Source organism: Podarcis cretensis, assembly GCF_951804945.1.
Source record: "Podarcis cretensis genome assembly, chromosome: 17".
NCBI lineage: Eukaryota > Metazoa > Chordata > Lepidosauria > Squamata > Lacertidae > Podarcis > Podarcis cretensis.
Window position 1 is genome coordinate 31,172,208 of NC_137187.1, and position 17,173 is coordinate 31,189,380.

Sequence of the window (17,173 nt, forward strand, 5' to 3'; positions counted from 1 at the left end):
CGCCTTCCGAGCCCGGGCATTGTGACGTCGCCGGCGCCGAATCTGCATCGGCCTCCCGCCGGCCCGCCTCTTAGATTGCACCATTGCAAGGGCTGCGAGCGGGGAGGGCCGTCCGCCTGCAAAAACGCACGCCGAGTCTCTCGGCTGAAGCTCCGGCTGCACCGTCCTCGAGAAGATCGCCGTCCTGGTGCCACAACCAAGTGCCTTGCAGTTCTGCTGGCTGTTAACGGAGAAGGGTGGCAAAAGCGTCACATTTCCTGGGCCAGCAACCCTCGGGGTGGTCAGTGGAGCGCTCCCACTGCCCCCCATTAAAGGAGCTGCGAAGTCCCGTCTTGGCTGGTGGGAAAGTTATAGCATAGGATGTAAAACAGTAAATTGATGGTGATAATCAATCAAACACTCACAGGTGTTTTGCATGCTACAGTATAGATATAAATCTGGGCATGTGGATATAAATAGATAGCAACCTTGTTTTTGAAAAATTTATTGACATGTTTATAATATAGGTAAAGGTAAAGGGACCCCTGACCATTAGGTCCAGTCGTGGCCGACTCTGGGGTTGTGGCGCTCATCTCGCTTTATTGGCCGAGGGAGCCAGCGTACAGCTTCCGGGTCATGTGGCCAGCATGACTAAGCCGCTTCTGGCGAACCAGAGCAGCACACGGAAACACCGTTTACCTTCCCGCACTTTGACGTGCTTTTGAACTGCTAGGTTGGCAGGAGCAGGGACTGAGCAACAGGAGCTCACTCCGTCGCGGGGATTTGAACCACAAACCTTGTGATCGGCAAGTCCTAGGCTCTGTGGTTTAACCCAGAGCTCCACCCGTGTCCCTTAATTGTAGGGATAGAACTACCTAAATTGTATAGAAATTTATTCATGTATACGACTACAGCGGCAGGAACGCTACTTGCCCCAAAATGGATAGAAGCAGAAGTTCCAGCAAAGGAAGAATGGATACAAAGACATACGGAATATGCAGGAATGGTGAAACATCGAAAAAAATAAGAAATCAAGATAACAAACTTTTTATAAAAGAATGGAAATGGTTTATTGAATATTTGCAGATAATTGTAAACAGATAAAGACAGTGGCAGGATTATTGTAATAACCTGCAGTTACATAAGTGTGTGTGTGTGTGTGTGTGTGTGTGTGTGATAAATAAAAGAATAAGTTACCGGTAAGTTAATTTGGATAGGCATGTATTCGACAAGTGCCAGAGTGCATGGAAATGCTGTTTACCTTCCCGCCGCAGTGGTACCTATTTATCCGCTTGCACAGGGATGCTTTCAAACAGCTAGGTTGGCAGGAGCTTGGACAGAGCAACGGGAATTCCCTCCACCGCGGTGATCCGACCTGCCAACCTGCCGGCTGTTCTTTCCAAGAGGGAGAGGGCAGGTGGGCAAGCCATGCAGGTAGCTGCTCCTAGTCGCTGTCATTTGTATACAAGCAAGCATGTACATACCCAGTTTAAAAATTGTGACCTATGAGAACAGCAGGATAGGTTTAAACTGGGGATATTTCCTTCCGTGTTTTTGTAGCCAGAAAGAGAAATCTAGCTACAGCCTCTGTTAATCATTTGCTCAGACTGGGCAAAAGGTAGGCCATGCAAGTCTAGCAGGTTTTCCAAATGCTTCTCCTGCCTATGGGGCCAATCCTATGGCGAGATGGCCACCTGTCATGGATGCGTTAGTTGAGATTCCTACATTGCACGGGGTTGGGCTAGATGACCCTCGGGTTCCCTTCCAACTCTACAATTCTATGATTCTGTGGTTCTGTTATTCTAAGTGGGCATGACGGTCAGAAGCAGCCATCTTTGCTGCTCAGGGTAGCCCATCCATGAGGCAAACTGAGACAGCCACCTTAGGCAGAGGAATCCACAAGGCGACTCCATTGGTGTGCCCTCCTCACCGCTGCCCTCTCCGCCAGAGAAGCAGCTATGGTGGCTTCTAGGTTCCAGTGATACCTTGTTAACCCCTTACTCAAGGAAACAAGGGCGGCTCAAGGAGGCCAGGCCCAGTGAGCACAGGAACTTGCCCTGGTCAATCTTGCCCCATGAGTCTAAAGGCCTTCCCACAGTTACCGAATTCTCCTCCTCTCCCAGATCCTTCCCAAGCAGTCTGAGACAGTTGTCATGCCTGTCTTTGTTCCTCTCTCGTCATACCTCTTCTGGTTCTGGGAGAACAGTAGGCAAGGGAGCTGGTCGCTGCAGGAGGAGGAGGCACACTACCTTCTTCACCAGCCTGAGTCATCCCTGCCTTTTGAACACCCTCCACTCCAGCTTCCGCTTCTGCCTCTGGTTCCGGACTTCTCTCTGTCGCAGACTCTCTCTGCTCACTAAGCCCTGTTACCTCTTCAGCTTCAGACACTTCCTCCTAGGCTGCTCCCTCTTCTCCCTCTGACCACTCATTGTAGTTCTACCACCAATACCCAGGCTCTCAGCCTTCTTCCCTTGGGGTTCCCCAGCTGGTGCTTCCCTCTACACCTCTGCACCCAACTAAGTCCATGACAGGGGCCTTGCTTAGAGTGTTTGACTAGGACACAGGAGGCCAGGGTTCACTCAACTATCAAGCTCAATGGGTGACCTTGGGCCAGTCACAGTATCTCTGTCTAACCTACCTCTCAGCGTTCTTAGGGAGGAGGACCATAAACATCAGCCTTGGAGGAAAGGTGGGATAGAAATGGAACATTCACATAAACGATGCAAGGATTCTTAACCAGAGTTTCCTTGCCTTAAAGCATGGGTTCCCAGTTTTTGGTCCATGGACCAGCTTCATTCAGTTGGTCCACAGCACATATGCATTAAAAATTAACATTGATTTTTTAATTGTATTTTTGCTGCTATTCCCTATATTGTGTTTTCTTTTATTGCCATTTGAATTCTACGGAATGCAAATGATAATACAATCAAATACGGTATTAAGAAATAAAACAGGCATTAAAAATACAGCTACAAAGAAAAAACTGTCTAGCATAGGGCAGTGCAATTCCTACAGCAGGGAGGAAAAATCATTAAGTGATCCACCAATACCATTAGCAATTTTCAAGTGATCCATGTTGGGGGGGGGGGGTGAGAGTTTGGGAACCACCAGATTTCAGAAGCACATGTGGTTTTCAGTTGGACACCATCACCTAACACTCACCAGCTGAAATTGTCTGAGATCTTTGTTATTTCCTTCCCCCCCAATAATTTTTATTATCTCTTTTCCAAATATCTTAAACACAATACAGCTTAACAATATTATTCTCCTTTCAATCTATATCTTATCCGAATTAACTTCCCTCCACTCCTCTTCTGGCTTCTCTACATTGCTCTTACTTAAGCGTGATTACTATATATACATTCTATAAATGTCTATAATTCCTTAATAAATGTTTGCATTATACTTTAAACATACCTTCCTTATTATATTACAGCATTACATATTGTGGTCTAACCAAATGTTTACAATAAACGTTATGAGTTTAATTTCAGTCCTGTGAGCGTCTTTATTTATGTACAGTTTTCTCTAAGTATACCATAAATTTGGACCATTCTTTTTGGAATTTCTCATTGCCCTGCTATCGGATTCTTCCAGTTGGCCTTGCTATTTCCCCCCCAAAAAATAATAATTAAAAAATAAATAAAAAGAAATCTTTGTTATTTCCATGCCACAGCACTGCAGATAAACACCTCCAGCTTTGCTTATAATTTGCAGCGCTGATCTAACTATCACATGCAGCACAGAACTGTCTCTTCCCTACCCAGCTGGGAATTAGCTAGTCACACTGATGTGGCTGGTGGGGGTGAATCAGTGCAAGGCAGTGTCCCTTTTGCAGGGCACATGGCATTGTGCACAGTCCTGCTGCGACTCAGGAGCTTGTGGAATGAATGCTGCTGCGCTGTGTGAAGAGAAATCCTAGCAACTCTGCAAGAGGAAGGGAGGAGGAGGAGGAATAGACAACAGCAGCATGACTCAGGAAAGTGCCCTCTTCTCCTGCTGGATGTTCCTGTTTCGTAACTTTCTGCTGCTGCCGCCGCTGCCGCCACCCCCTTCTCTCCTCTTGTCCTGGACTTGAGCTGGCCCAGCTAATTCTTAGCATTTCCAGGTCTTGTGATCACCTGCCTGAGGCTGAGTCCCGGTGTAAACAACTGCGTCAGATGACCTTCAAAGCAAAGTCAGAATTGTGAGCAGAAGGCACAGCAGGGGGAGAACCGGTGGCAACTGGTGCCCCCTAGACCTGATGGGGCTCCCAAGAAGTCATGGGGTTGTGGCCAATGAGAGCTCACAGGGGCATGGTTTTCTCCACCCTTGCAAAGATATTGCAGACATTTAAGCATTGCTGTTTTGCAAATAGTTTACACCTCACTAAATGGAAAAACATCTTACTTTGGTTCAGAATGTGGGATAACCAGCCTCATTTGACCAGTATGCTTGAGCCTACAGTGGTACCTCAGGTTACATACGCTTCAGGTTACAGACTCCGCTAACCCAGAAATAGTGCTTCAGGTTAAGAACTTTGCTTCAGGATGAGAACAGAAATCATGCTCTGGCGACGCAGCAGCAGCAGGAGGCCCCATTAGCTAAAGTGGTGCTTCAGGTTAAGAACAGTTTCAGGTTAAGAACGAACCTCCAGAACGAATTAAGTACTTAACCTGAGGTACCACTGTAATTAACATTAACATTAAGAGTAAGCTGTCCTTTGTGGAATTATAGGGTCAGAACTACCTAAAATGTATAGAAACTTATTCATGTATGCTGCTACAGCGGCAAGAATGCTACTTGCCCCAAAATGGAAAGAAGCAGTGTGATAGGAATTTTGAGGTCTTAGATATACAGTGGTGCATCGCAAGACGAAATTAATCCGTTCCGTGACTCTCTTCGTCTAGCGGTTTTTTCGTCTTGCGAAGCAAGCCCATTGACGGCTTAGCGGCTTAGCGCTATTAGTGGCTTTTAGCGGCTTAGCGGATAAGCAGATAAGCGGCTTAGCGGCTTAGAAAAAGGGGGGGGAGGAAAAAAACCCCGCAGGAACTCGCAAGACATTTTCGTCTTGCGAAGCAAGCCCATAGGAAATTCGTTTTGCGAAGCACCTCCAAAACGGAAAACCCTTTCGTCTAGCGGGTTTTCCGTCTTGCGAGGCATTCGTCTTGCGGGGCACCACTGTATGTTAAATGTTCATAAGTGTACCAACCAAGCACATACATAGATCAGCACAGGAAGACCGACCTGGAACCATTTTTGATTCCCAAACTGACCAAATGTTTTCTCTGCAAGGTCAAAGGAAAATGGAAAAGCCTCCCCGTTGTCTTTTCCTTCACAAATCCTGTCTTAAGGGTATGTCTGTGTTTGAATAGGGTGTGAGCCTGTGACATGGCCCAGGAACTAAGTATTTATCATTACAAAAGACTGGCCAGGCTCCCCAGGAAGTAAGCAGGCAATCCAATCATGTGACCATTAAACAGGTAACCTGTCAGACGAGATAAACAAGTCATTCAGATTTCTGTTTTAGACCACCTTTTCTATGATGTATGTATGATGTATGGAGGGGTGGTCTTGAGCTCCAGGGCAGTGAATTTAAAATGCCTATATAAGGTCTTGGGACGCAGGTGGCGCTGTGGGTTAAAGCCTCAGCACCTAGGGCTTGCCGATCGAAAGGTCGGCGGTTCGAATCCCTGCGGCGGGGTGCGCTCCCGCTGCTCGGTCCCAGCGCCTGCCAACCTAGCAGTTCGAAAGCACCTCCGGGTGCAAGTAGATAAATAGGGACCGCTTACCAGCGGGAAGGTAAACGGCGTTTCCGTGTGCGGCTCTGGCTCTGGCTCTGGCTCTGGCCAGAGCAGCGATGTCACGCTGGCCACGTGACCCGGAAGTGTCTCCGGACAGCGCTGGCCCCTGGCCTCTTAAGTGAGATGGGCGCACAACCCCAGAGTCTGTCAAGACTGGCCCGTACGGGCAGGGGTACCTTTACCTTTACCTTTATATAAGGTCTTGAGCGCCATTTTTCTGGGTTCCTCCTCCTCTTCTGCGGGTGAGGGGAGCACCCTATTGCAACAGATCAATAAAGATCAGGCTTACTAGCTGCTTTGCTTCTCAATATTCTCTGGTTGGCCTCTGTTACTTTCTCCTACCAATAGGGAACCTACGTAAGGACTCTATATGGGCTCTTGGATACCGCAGAAGGGAAAAAGGGCAGATTTTGTTTACAACAGCAGAAGTCCCAGCAAAGGAAGAATGGATACGAAAACTTATCGGGATATGCAGAAATGGCGAAACTTCCCGGAAGAATAAGAAATCAAGATAACAATTTTTAAAAATAAAAGAATGGAAATGGTTTATTGAATATTCACAGATAAATTGTAAACAGATAAAAACATTGGCAGGATTATTGTAGTAACCTGCAGTTTCATAGGAGCATATATTTAAAGTAGATGAATAAAAGAATAAATTTAATTAATCTAAAATATGCAGGAAATGTACAAAAAATAATAATTAAGGAACCGCAGAAAGAGGAGGAAGGAAGACGAGTTTTGAAATGTTAGAATGACTGTACTATTGAAACTATTGAAATATATATAACTGAAAATCATATATATATATATATATATATATATATATATATATATATATGAAAGCTTAGCGATAGTACTGTTCTTGTTGCTTTGCTAAAATTGTACTGTGATCTACTTTACAGGGTTGCTGTGAGGATAAAAGACTATGAAACGCTTTGGCAAATTTAAAATGCAGTTACGAAAAGTAAAAAGCTGCAGGGGGTGATTCAGACAAGAATGCAGTTTGCACAGCCTGTTGGAGCATAGATTACACCCTGCATGCTTCCCCTTATACAAAGATACAAATATGGGGATGCCTGTTCCAGCACACAACCACACATCGGATTTCCTGATGACCTACATATAATGTCCATTGTTCTTAGATCTGAATATCCTGGTTGTGTCCCAGATTCTTTTTCCTTGCTATTTAGGTCAAGTCTTCATGAATCCAAATCTGCCTCCCGCATCCCTCCACCAATTCAAAATCTGGGTCCACGCCTTTGCTCCCGTTAGCTCAAGGTGGTTTTTGTGGGTCTCCTTTTCTCTATGCCTATTTTATCCTCACAGCGACCCTGTGATGTAGGATAGGCTGAGAGAAAGTGACTGGAAAAGACCACATGTTTGATAAGCTAAAAATTTGTTTATGTACTTACAAACTCTTCAAGGATCAGGTTCATGAGCTTTTCCATAAATCAGCCAGAACAGCTGCGTAGGCAGTGAAACTTGGTTACGCTATAGTGGTGGAAGTTCCTAAATTATTGGTATAGGAACTAAAGAGTGGCCTTTAAGAGTCATAAGGCTCTTCACATGCTGAGCATCTCAAGTAGGCCGGGGGAACAAAGGTTTGATTACTTAGTCCCTCCGAAGGTGGGCTAAGCCTGGCAGAACAGCTTACTCTTAAAAAAAAATATGTATTTGTACTTTTCAAGTTTATACATTTTGTCAGGGAACTGCCATCGGAGAGTCAGGTGGTGGAAGGGCTCAAGGAGGCTAGGAGACCCTCGGATGCTGAGGAAGGAACCAGCAGGGGGAGAGAGAGAGTTCCCGCAGAAACTCAGTCGGAGGGAGGGCTCCAAGATACTTCCAGTGAGAACAGCGGAGAAGTCTCAGGACCTCCGCTGGGGACGCCTACTCCGCGCAGGAAACTGTCACGCAGAGAATCCAGAAGGAGAGTTTCTGTTAAGGAACTCTTATGTTGGCGTAAATTCCGGAAGCGCCCACTGACGGATTCTGCCAGCGATTGAGGTAGCCATGCTCCCATGGCTCTGCGGTCTGGGAGAGTCTTTAGAAACTGATTGCATGAGTTGAGAACTCAACCATTTACGCACAAGCAGCCCCTTAACCCATAACAGCAATCCGTCAGTCTTCGGGGAGGTGGATGTCAGGGAACTGCCATCGGAGAGTCAGGTGGTGGAAGGGCTCAAGGAGGCTAGGAGACCCTCGGATGCTGAGGAAGGAACCAGCAGGGGGAGAGAGAGAGTTCCCGCAGAAACTCAGTCGGAGGGATGGCTCCAAGATACTTCCAGTGAGAACAGCGGAGAGGTCTCAGGACCTCCGCTGGGGACGCCTACTCCGCGCAGGAAACTGTCACATAGAGAATCCAGAAGGAGAGTTTCCGTTAAGGAACTCTTATGTTGGCGTAAATTCCGGAAGCGCCCACTGACGGACTCTGCCAGCGATTGAGGTAGCCATACACCCATGGTTCCGCGGTCTGGGAGAGTCTTTAGAAACTGATTGCATGAGTTGAGAACTCAACCATTTACGCACAAGCAGCCCCTTAACCCATAACGCATTTCACTAATTTTACCATCATTTTGACATTTCAAAACTCGTCTTCCTTCCCCCTTTTTCTACAGTTCCTTAAATTTAATTTTAATATTTTCTGCATATCCAAATTAACTTAATTTACTCATTTATTCATCTTATGAAACTGCAGGTTGTTACAATAATCCTGGTAATGTTTTAATCTGTTTACAATTTATCTGTAAATATTCAATAAACTTGATTTCTTATTCTTTCGGTAAGTTGCGCTATTTCTGCATATTTCCTAAGTTTTTGTATCCATTCTTCTTTTGTCGGGACTTCTTCTTTCCATTTTGGGGAGAATAACATTCTTGCCACTGCAGTCTTAGGTGAATAAATTTCTGTACTGTTTAGGTAGTTCTAGCTCTATAATTCCCAAAAGGAAAGCTTCTGGGTTGTTGTTTTTAAACAAATGTTATTTTAAACATATTTTTCAATTCATTATATATCATTGCCCAGTAAGCTTTAACCTTACTACAAGACCACCACATATGATAAAAAAAATTACCTTCTTTCTCTATGTATCCCTAATCTTTCTTGGGCTAGACTCGCTTTCATCAGGCACATCATTTTTGATAACCCATGAAGCTTATGCAATAATACGGTGTAATAAGGTTCATATAGTTAAAGCTATGGTTTTCCCAGTAGTGATGTATGGAAGTGAGAGCTGGACCATAAAGAAGGCTGATCGCCGAAGAATTGATGCTTTTGAATTATGGTGCTGGAGGAGACTCTTGAGAGTCCCATGGACTGCAAGAAGATCAAACCTCTCCATTCTGAAGGAAATCAGCCCTGAGTGCTCACTGGAAGGACAGATCCTGAAGCTGAGGCTCCAATACTTTGGCTACCTCATGAGAAGAGAAGACTCCCTGGAAAAGACCCTGATGTTGGGAAAGATGGAGGGCACAAGGAGAAGGGGACGACAGAAGACGAGATGGTTGGACAGTGTTCTCGAAGCTACCAGCATGAGTTTGACCAAACTACGGGAGGCAGTGGAAGACAGGAGTGCCTGGCGTGCTCTGGTCCAGGGCGTCACGAAGAGTTGGACACGACTAAATGACTAAACAACAACAACAATACTGTTATAGATTTGGGAGGAGGACAAACCCCCACCCCTGCCAAATGGTAGTATTTTGATGAGTGGGATGTGAAGGGAGAATGCAAGCTATAGAGGAATTCTTGAGCTATCCAAAACGACCTGGCCAAGCTAGGACCATTAAGAAACAATAGAGAGCAACTGACAGCCATTGGCAATGCCTGTGAACATAGTCTGGGGGTTTGGAAGGTTGTCAGAGTAACTGTGTGTTTTGAGATGACAGGAAAAGAGAGTCTGGTAGCAAAGGGTTCCGTGAAGGAGAAGGAAGGAGGTTTGTCTGGGATTCATTTTTGGGTAGACTCGCAGCAGGCAGTCTGGGGGAGATGCCTGGGTTCCAGTGGTGTAGCGAGCCACTCGGATGCCCGTTGTGGGGGCATGTCCTGCAGCCGGGGGTGGGGCGATCCACCCGTGGGGGCGGGGTGAGCCTCTCTGATGCTTAGAGCCTCTCTGCCGCCTCGCCCTCAGCTGTAGGGCAGTTGAGGGAGAGGCAGTAGGCAGACACAAGTCCCACGCTGCTGCTTCAGGCAGCGCAGAACCTGCAGGTGTCTAAGTCACCATATCACTCCTAAAAAGTTTCGTGAGCTCAATTTTTAAAAAACTCATTTTGTCACACCCCCCTCAGTGATGACACATGAGGCAGACTGTACCCCCCGCACCTGCCTTACTCCGCCACTGCCTGGGACTCCTGGAATGTTCTGCTGTGGTGGACAAGCCCCTCTTGATATTACCATGCTGTAAGATCTGGACTCCCTTCACGCAGAGTGAAGGTGTAAATAGGTGAATAAACTATGTTTCTTAAAGCTACAAGAGTCTCCTCCATGTCTCCATTCTTACTTCTCCATAGGAGAAGGTGAAAAAGGAATAGGTAAAAGGTAAAGGACCACTGGACGGTTAAGTTTAGTCAAAGGCGACTACAGTGGTACCTCGGGTTACAGACGCTTCAGGTTACAGACTCTGTTAACCCAGAAATAGTACCTCAGGTTAAGAATTTGCTTCAGGATGAGAACAGAAATTGTGCGGCGGCAGCGGGAGGCCCCATTAGCTAAAGTGGTACCACAGGTTAAGAACAGTTCCAGGTTAAGAACAGACCTCCAGAATGAATTAAGTTCTTAACCCAAGGTACCACTGTATGGGTTGCGGCGCTCATCTCGCTTTAAGGCCGAGGGATCAGGTGTTTGTCCACAGACAGCTTTCCAGGTCATGTGGCCAGCATAACTAAACAGCTTCTGGTGCAACAGGACACTGTGACGGAAACCAGAGCACACAGAAATGCCGTTTACCTTCCCGCCGCAGTGGTGCCTATTTATCTACTTGCACTGGCATGCTTTTGAACTGCTAGATTGGCAGGAGCTGGGACAGAGCAATGGGAGCTCACCCCGTCGCGCAGATTCACTCAAAAGGAATAAACCTAGGGGGAGGAGAACATTTCTGTACTTCCTGGTTACCAAATAGCAAAGAAGCAAGCCAGAGGAGCTGCTTCATCCCTGAGCAGATCACACCCTTTCTTCTGTTGCAATTTGTTTAGTCGTTTAGTCGTGTCTGACTCTTCGTGACCCCATGGACCAGAGCACGCCAGGCACTCCTGTCTTCCACTGCCTCCCGCAGATTGGTCAAACTCATGCTGGTAGCTTCAAGAACACCATCCAACCATCTCATCCTCTGTCGCCCCCTTGGTCAAAACTCTCCACTATGACCTGTTCATCTTGGGTGCCCTGCTCGGCATAGTTCATAGCTTCTCTGAGTTCTTCAAGCCTCTTCGCCACGGCAAGGCAGTGATCCATGAAGGGGATCTGTTGCAATACGCACAAACTATCCACAGTGAACCATTTATCCACCCAGTCATCCAACAGTACAGTATAGTCTGGCCAAGTTCCAAAAATAAATGCAGATATTTCAGGAAGTAGAAATAGAGAAATGCATAAACAAAACTATAGGAAGAGATTTGCAATGTCCACTGTTGCTCTCTCTCCTCTCTCTCTGTTAAAGGTAAAGGTAAAGAACCCCTGACAGTTAAGTCCAGTTGCAGACGACTCTGAGGTTGCAGCGCTTATCTTGCTTTACAGGCTGAGGGAGACGGAATTTGTCCGCAGATAGTTTTTCCAGGTCATGTGGCCAGCATGACTAAACTGTTTCTGGTGCAACGGAACCCCGAAACCAGAGCAGCACACGGAAACACCTTTTACCTTCCCACCAGAGCGGTACCTATTTATCTACTTGCACTTTTTGGCATGCTTTCGAACTGCTAGGTTGGCAGGAGCAGGGAGCGAACAACAGGAGCTCACCCTGTCGCAGGGATTCAAACTGCCGACCTTCTGATCGGCAAGCCCAAGAGGCTCAGTGGTTTAGACCACAGCGCCACCCACATGTCTCTCTCTCTCTCTGTTAGGAAATATTAATTAAATAACCAAGCTGCCAAACTAACAACCATTCCCTTCTTTACATCTGCCCTGTAGAGTGTGCTTCTGAGCATGCTCAGAACAGCTCCCACATCTACCCAAAAGCTAACCCAATTGACCTTACATTAGCTGGGTTGCAATAACAAAAGAGGAGGGTGTGGGGAATGGGAGGTTGGCTCACCTGAAAGGTGGATTTCCTGGGAGTCTGTCCATCAAGTGGGTTATACTGCCACCTATTATCTGAAATCAGAAAATGCACTGGGAATTTAGCTTAACTATGGTGCTTGGAGTTCTGACAAGTTCATTTCATGATGAGACAAACCCAGGATACAGTGGTGCCCCGCAAGACAAATGCCTCGCAAGACAGAAAACTCGCTAGACGAAAGAGTTTTCCATTTTGGAGGTTCTTCGCAAAACGAATTATCCGCTAAGCCGCTAAAAGCCGCTAAGCCACTAATAGCGCTAATCCACTAAGCTGCCAATGGGCTTGCTTCGCAAGACGAAAAAAACCGCTAGTCGAAGAGAATCGCGGAACGGATTCTTTTCGTCTTGCGAGGCACCACTGTACCTGCGATCAGTACAAGTGCAGTACAGACAAACAGAGAGGGGGAGAAAGGCAGAGAAAAATCAGTGCAACCAATAAGAAAACACACGGGTGCTTGATAATAAAAGAATACAGTGGTACCTCGGGATGTGAACGGGATCCGTTCCAGAGCCCCGTTCGCATCCTGAATAGAACGTAAGACACGACGGTGCATCTGCGCATGGGTGGGTCGCATTTTGCCGCTTCCGCGCATGCATGTGACGTCACTTTGAGCATCTGCGAATGCGTGATTGGCGAATCCCGGAAGTAACGCACTCTGTTACTTCCGGGTTGCTGCGGAGCGCAATCCGAAAGCGCTCAACCTGAAGCACATTCAACCCACTGTAATAACTTTTATGATTGTTACAGCACCCTAAAGACACCCACTCAGAACACTCAGGATTAATAAATGGGTGCATTTTTGCCTAGATTAGCAGGATATGGAGAAGGACTGCAAGCCTGTTCCTAGGAACATCAGAAGCATATCCTCCAACATTCCTCAGATGAAAAGAAGGACATTTCTTGTTCCCCCACAACTGACCCTCCATGAAGCCTGCATTTTGTGTGTGTGTGCGCCCGTGCAGAGCATTTCCTATCTGTAGAAAGGGGAGCGCCCCCACCATGACACCAAAGGTACTCAGCACACATACCCTTCACTGTCCTGACAAAAACCCTTAATCCCTATGTTATTTTATTTCATTCTTTGGTGGATTTGCAAAAAGAAACACACACATCAAAAAATAAATTTTAGAAAGAGGCAGGATTAGACACAGATGCACAAAGCATTTTTTAAAAAAGCAATCGAGACTCCTTGCGCTCGGCTCCCCCTTTCTTCCAGCCCTGACCTCTGCCTGCATCTCAGAGGAGGCACATCACACAGGGCTGCGTCCCAGTGGCAACAGCCTCTCCTCCTCCTTCCCTGCTCTCCAACAGCCACTATGAGCTGCCCAAGGGAGGATGCTAGCAGTGGTGGCCATGGACAAGCCAGGGAGAGGCAACGGGGTGTTCGCTTCCAGATGCCACCACTCTGGACAAATGCCATCTCATCCTCCTCCCTGAGCTCAGCGTTGGTACTGATGGGGGAAATAGGGCATCTCAGGATCAAATCAGAAGCCAGGGTGGCCTCCGTAACTCTGGGACTGTCCCTGGAAAACTGGGACACTTGGAGGGTATGCAAAAAGGTTAGGCGTGTCGACATGCAGAGGGCCGGGAGGCCAGCTGGGCCGTCTCCTCCCAGCCATCCTGCTGCGAAGACCATCACCTCTGCTCTGACGTAAATCAGCGACTCGGGCTTCTGAGACAGGGCACACTATCAGCAGATCAAACTGCACACACAGAATAGGCTGGAGGCTTGTGGAAGCATACTATAACTACAGAGCTCAACCTCAAGAGCCAGTGTGGTGTAGTGGTTAAGAGTGGTGACTTGTAATCTGGTGAACCGGGTTCGCATCTCCGCTCCTCCACATGCAGCTCCTGGGTGACCTTGGGCTAGTCACACTTCTCTGAAGTCTCTCAGCCCCACTCACTTCACCGAGTGTTTGTTGTGGGGGAGGAAGGGAAAGGAGAATGTTAGCCGCTTTGAGACTCCTTAAGGGGAGTGAAAGGCGGGATATCAAGTCCAAACTCTTCTTCTTCTTCTACAGATTTATTAATCATAAATCAGAACAAAGAAACATGTCGTCTCTCTCTCATGTCGTCTCAGAGAGAACAGAAAAAGCAAAAGCTATACACAACGGAAGTCCCCAGCAAGCTGTGCTGGAATGTAAACGTACATGTGACATGCAACAATTCCACACGTCTGCTCCTTAAGGTGGAATGGAAATATCAACAAGGAGAACCCACTTCCTCCTTGTCCGAGGAAACAGAGGGAGACAGCAGTCCTTGCTCAATAGACTCCAGAAATGCCTCCTTAATTTGAACAGAAGACAGAGGCAGCACTTGTGGACTACAATGATCAGCAGGAGGGAAAGATTGAGAGTGCAGAAAGGTAAAGGACCCCTGGATGGTTAAGTCCCGTCAAAGGCGACTATGGGGTTGTAGCACTCATTTCACTTTCAGGCCGAGGGAGCCAACGTTTGTCCACAGACAGCTTTCCAGGTCATGTGGCCAGCAGCACTAAACTGCTTCTGGCGCAATGGAACACCGTGATGGAAACCAGAGCATTTACCTTCCTGCTGCAGCAGTACCTATTTATCTACTTGCACTGGTGTGCTTTTGAACTGCTAGGCTGGCAGGAGCTGGGACAGCTATGGGAGCTCACACCGTTGCGGGGATTTGAACCGCCAGCCTTCTGATCAGCAAGCCCAGAAGGCTCAGTGGTTTAGACCACAGTGCCACCCTTTTCCAGGTTGAGAGCGCAGAACCTGCTGTTGATGAAGTAGACCGGCAGATGGCACCAGAGGCTGGTGCTGAGCATATCGGCCAAATAGGGGCTGCCATGGCGTCACCTGGCCAGCAGGGGGAGTGGCAGACGGCCCTCTGTGCTGATGCAATGCATCCCACCTGCTGTGGCAGAGGAAGTTCAGTAGAGGGAGCCTGGAAACTGCTGGTGAAGAATAGGTTGTTATGTGGCAATAGGTGCAAACGAAGACGAACCCTGTGAATATGCCCACATCAGAGGGGCCCATTGGGGAGTCAGACAAAACAGCTATCTTGGCCCCCTTTCAACTGTGGTCCTCACCCAATTGCTTATCACACCTGCAGTGTTTTTGGGCCAATGTTTTGCAGAGAGTGCTCAACCAAAGGAGGATTTTAGCTAGCCATGTTTCCAAAAGGAGAAAAAAAATGGATTTTATTGGGTGTATAAAGCACAGAAATAATACAAATATAATAGCCACCCCTCCCCTCACACCCTCCTTATTTCTTCCTACAATAGCTTTGCAGTGATGGAAGACATCGTTTGCCAAAGTCAAAGATTGAGTGTTGTTCAGTGCTCACATTTCAAACGACAAAGATTTTTAGCACCTATAATGAGAAGGCCCCCTGGCCAGAACCCCTCTGACATGATTTTATATCTCCTTGCAGACACAGATAAGTATGTGACCTGGCGTGTAGCACTCTTTGCAACTGCCGCTAGGAAAATGAGAGCAAATTATATAGCCAAGGTAGCCACCAACTGTAAAGGAGATGAATTTATTTGACCCTATCTACATCAAGCTATATTCTATCCTTATAACCAAACTCTGAATATAATTGCACATTGTATTAATTAACATTATTTTTTAATATATTAGTGGCCATGTGATAATTTTAGCTTATAAATTTTATTGTTTAATGTCTTAAGTTGTATATTAAGGTACTTTTATAGCTCTGTTTAGAGTAGGTAATGTCTTGATAATATAAATGTTTTAAGTTTTTTTGTATCAATCCAGAATATTTTCTTATAATTGTTGAATGATTCTGTGTACATTGCGGCAGCCTTTGGCTATGTGCAATAAAGCTGACTGACTGACCAACGACAAAGAATGAGAGCCGTAGTCTGAGGAAATAGTGGAGCTACCAGAAGAGTGAGCATTTGATCTTTCCGTCATGACATCCAGATTTACGTGTAAATTTACGTAGCAAATAAAGTGTCTGGCTTCTCCTTCCCTTAGGAGGCCCTGGTGTTGTGAGTGTCTTCTTGGCAATTGCCAACTTCCAAACATTTGTACAGCACAATCTGTGTAAGGTCTTGTAGGTTTATCTACCGTATTTTTCGCTCTATAAGATGCACCAGACCACAAGACGCACCTAGTTTTTGGAGGAGGAAAACAAGAAAAAAAATATTCTGAATCTCAGAAGCCAGAACAGCAAGAGGGATCACTGTGCAGCGAAAGCAGCAATCCCTCTTGCTGTTCTGGCTTCTGGGATAGCTGCGCAGCCTGCATTCGCTCCATAAGACGCACACACATTTCCACATTTTTTAGGAGGGAAAAAGTGAGTCTTATAGAGCAAAAAAATACGGTATGTCTGAACGATTGCCAGGCATGCGCCAGCCAGAAAGCAAGTTAAACAGCTTTGACTGATTTAAATGGCATTTCCAACACTCCAGGTAACACAAGCTGAATTTCCCAGAATTTGTTTTGGCACAACTAATAAGTGCCATGAAGTGTAGATTGAAGAATTATAATAACAGCACACACAAAACGAAATTAGTGCTAGCGAATAAAATCTGTTTCCAGTTCAAAAATTGGACAAATACTTCCATAGCCAGTTGATTTAGCTTAAACTCATTAAATTAGCAAATGGCACAGATACTGGCATCATATTTATGTTATTTATTAATAGCTTCTACAATAGTTTATTGATTTAAAGTATTTTATAGCAATACAAACAAGAAACAAAAAACAAAAAAACCAGTAGGAAAGGAACCAGCAAAGCAAGTCTGTTTTCTTGGATGGGTTAGTACTATACAAAGTCAGATCAATATATTCATAAACAAGGACTCAGCTATTCAGCAGCAAATAAAACGTTTTAATTGTGTTGTGTGTTTTAAGTGCAATATACAATGTGACACTAGATGGCAATGGTGAGCCTTATGGAAAATTCAATGTATTTTTCAAAATGCTTTTTTAAAAAAATAATAATAATTTCAGAACGGTTTTTATATGTGTGTAGATTCCACCCAAGAGCAATATGGGGGTGGGGGGTGGGAAGGGAGAGAAGAGGGCAGATGGAAAAAGGATAAACTCCAGCAGAACCCATTTGGCATATAGATCATGTGGAACTCTAAATAGGAGTCCCAGGTCTCAGGATGTTTTATGTTCTTTGTGCTTCCAGCTAAAGGTGGCCT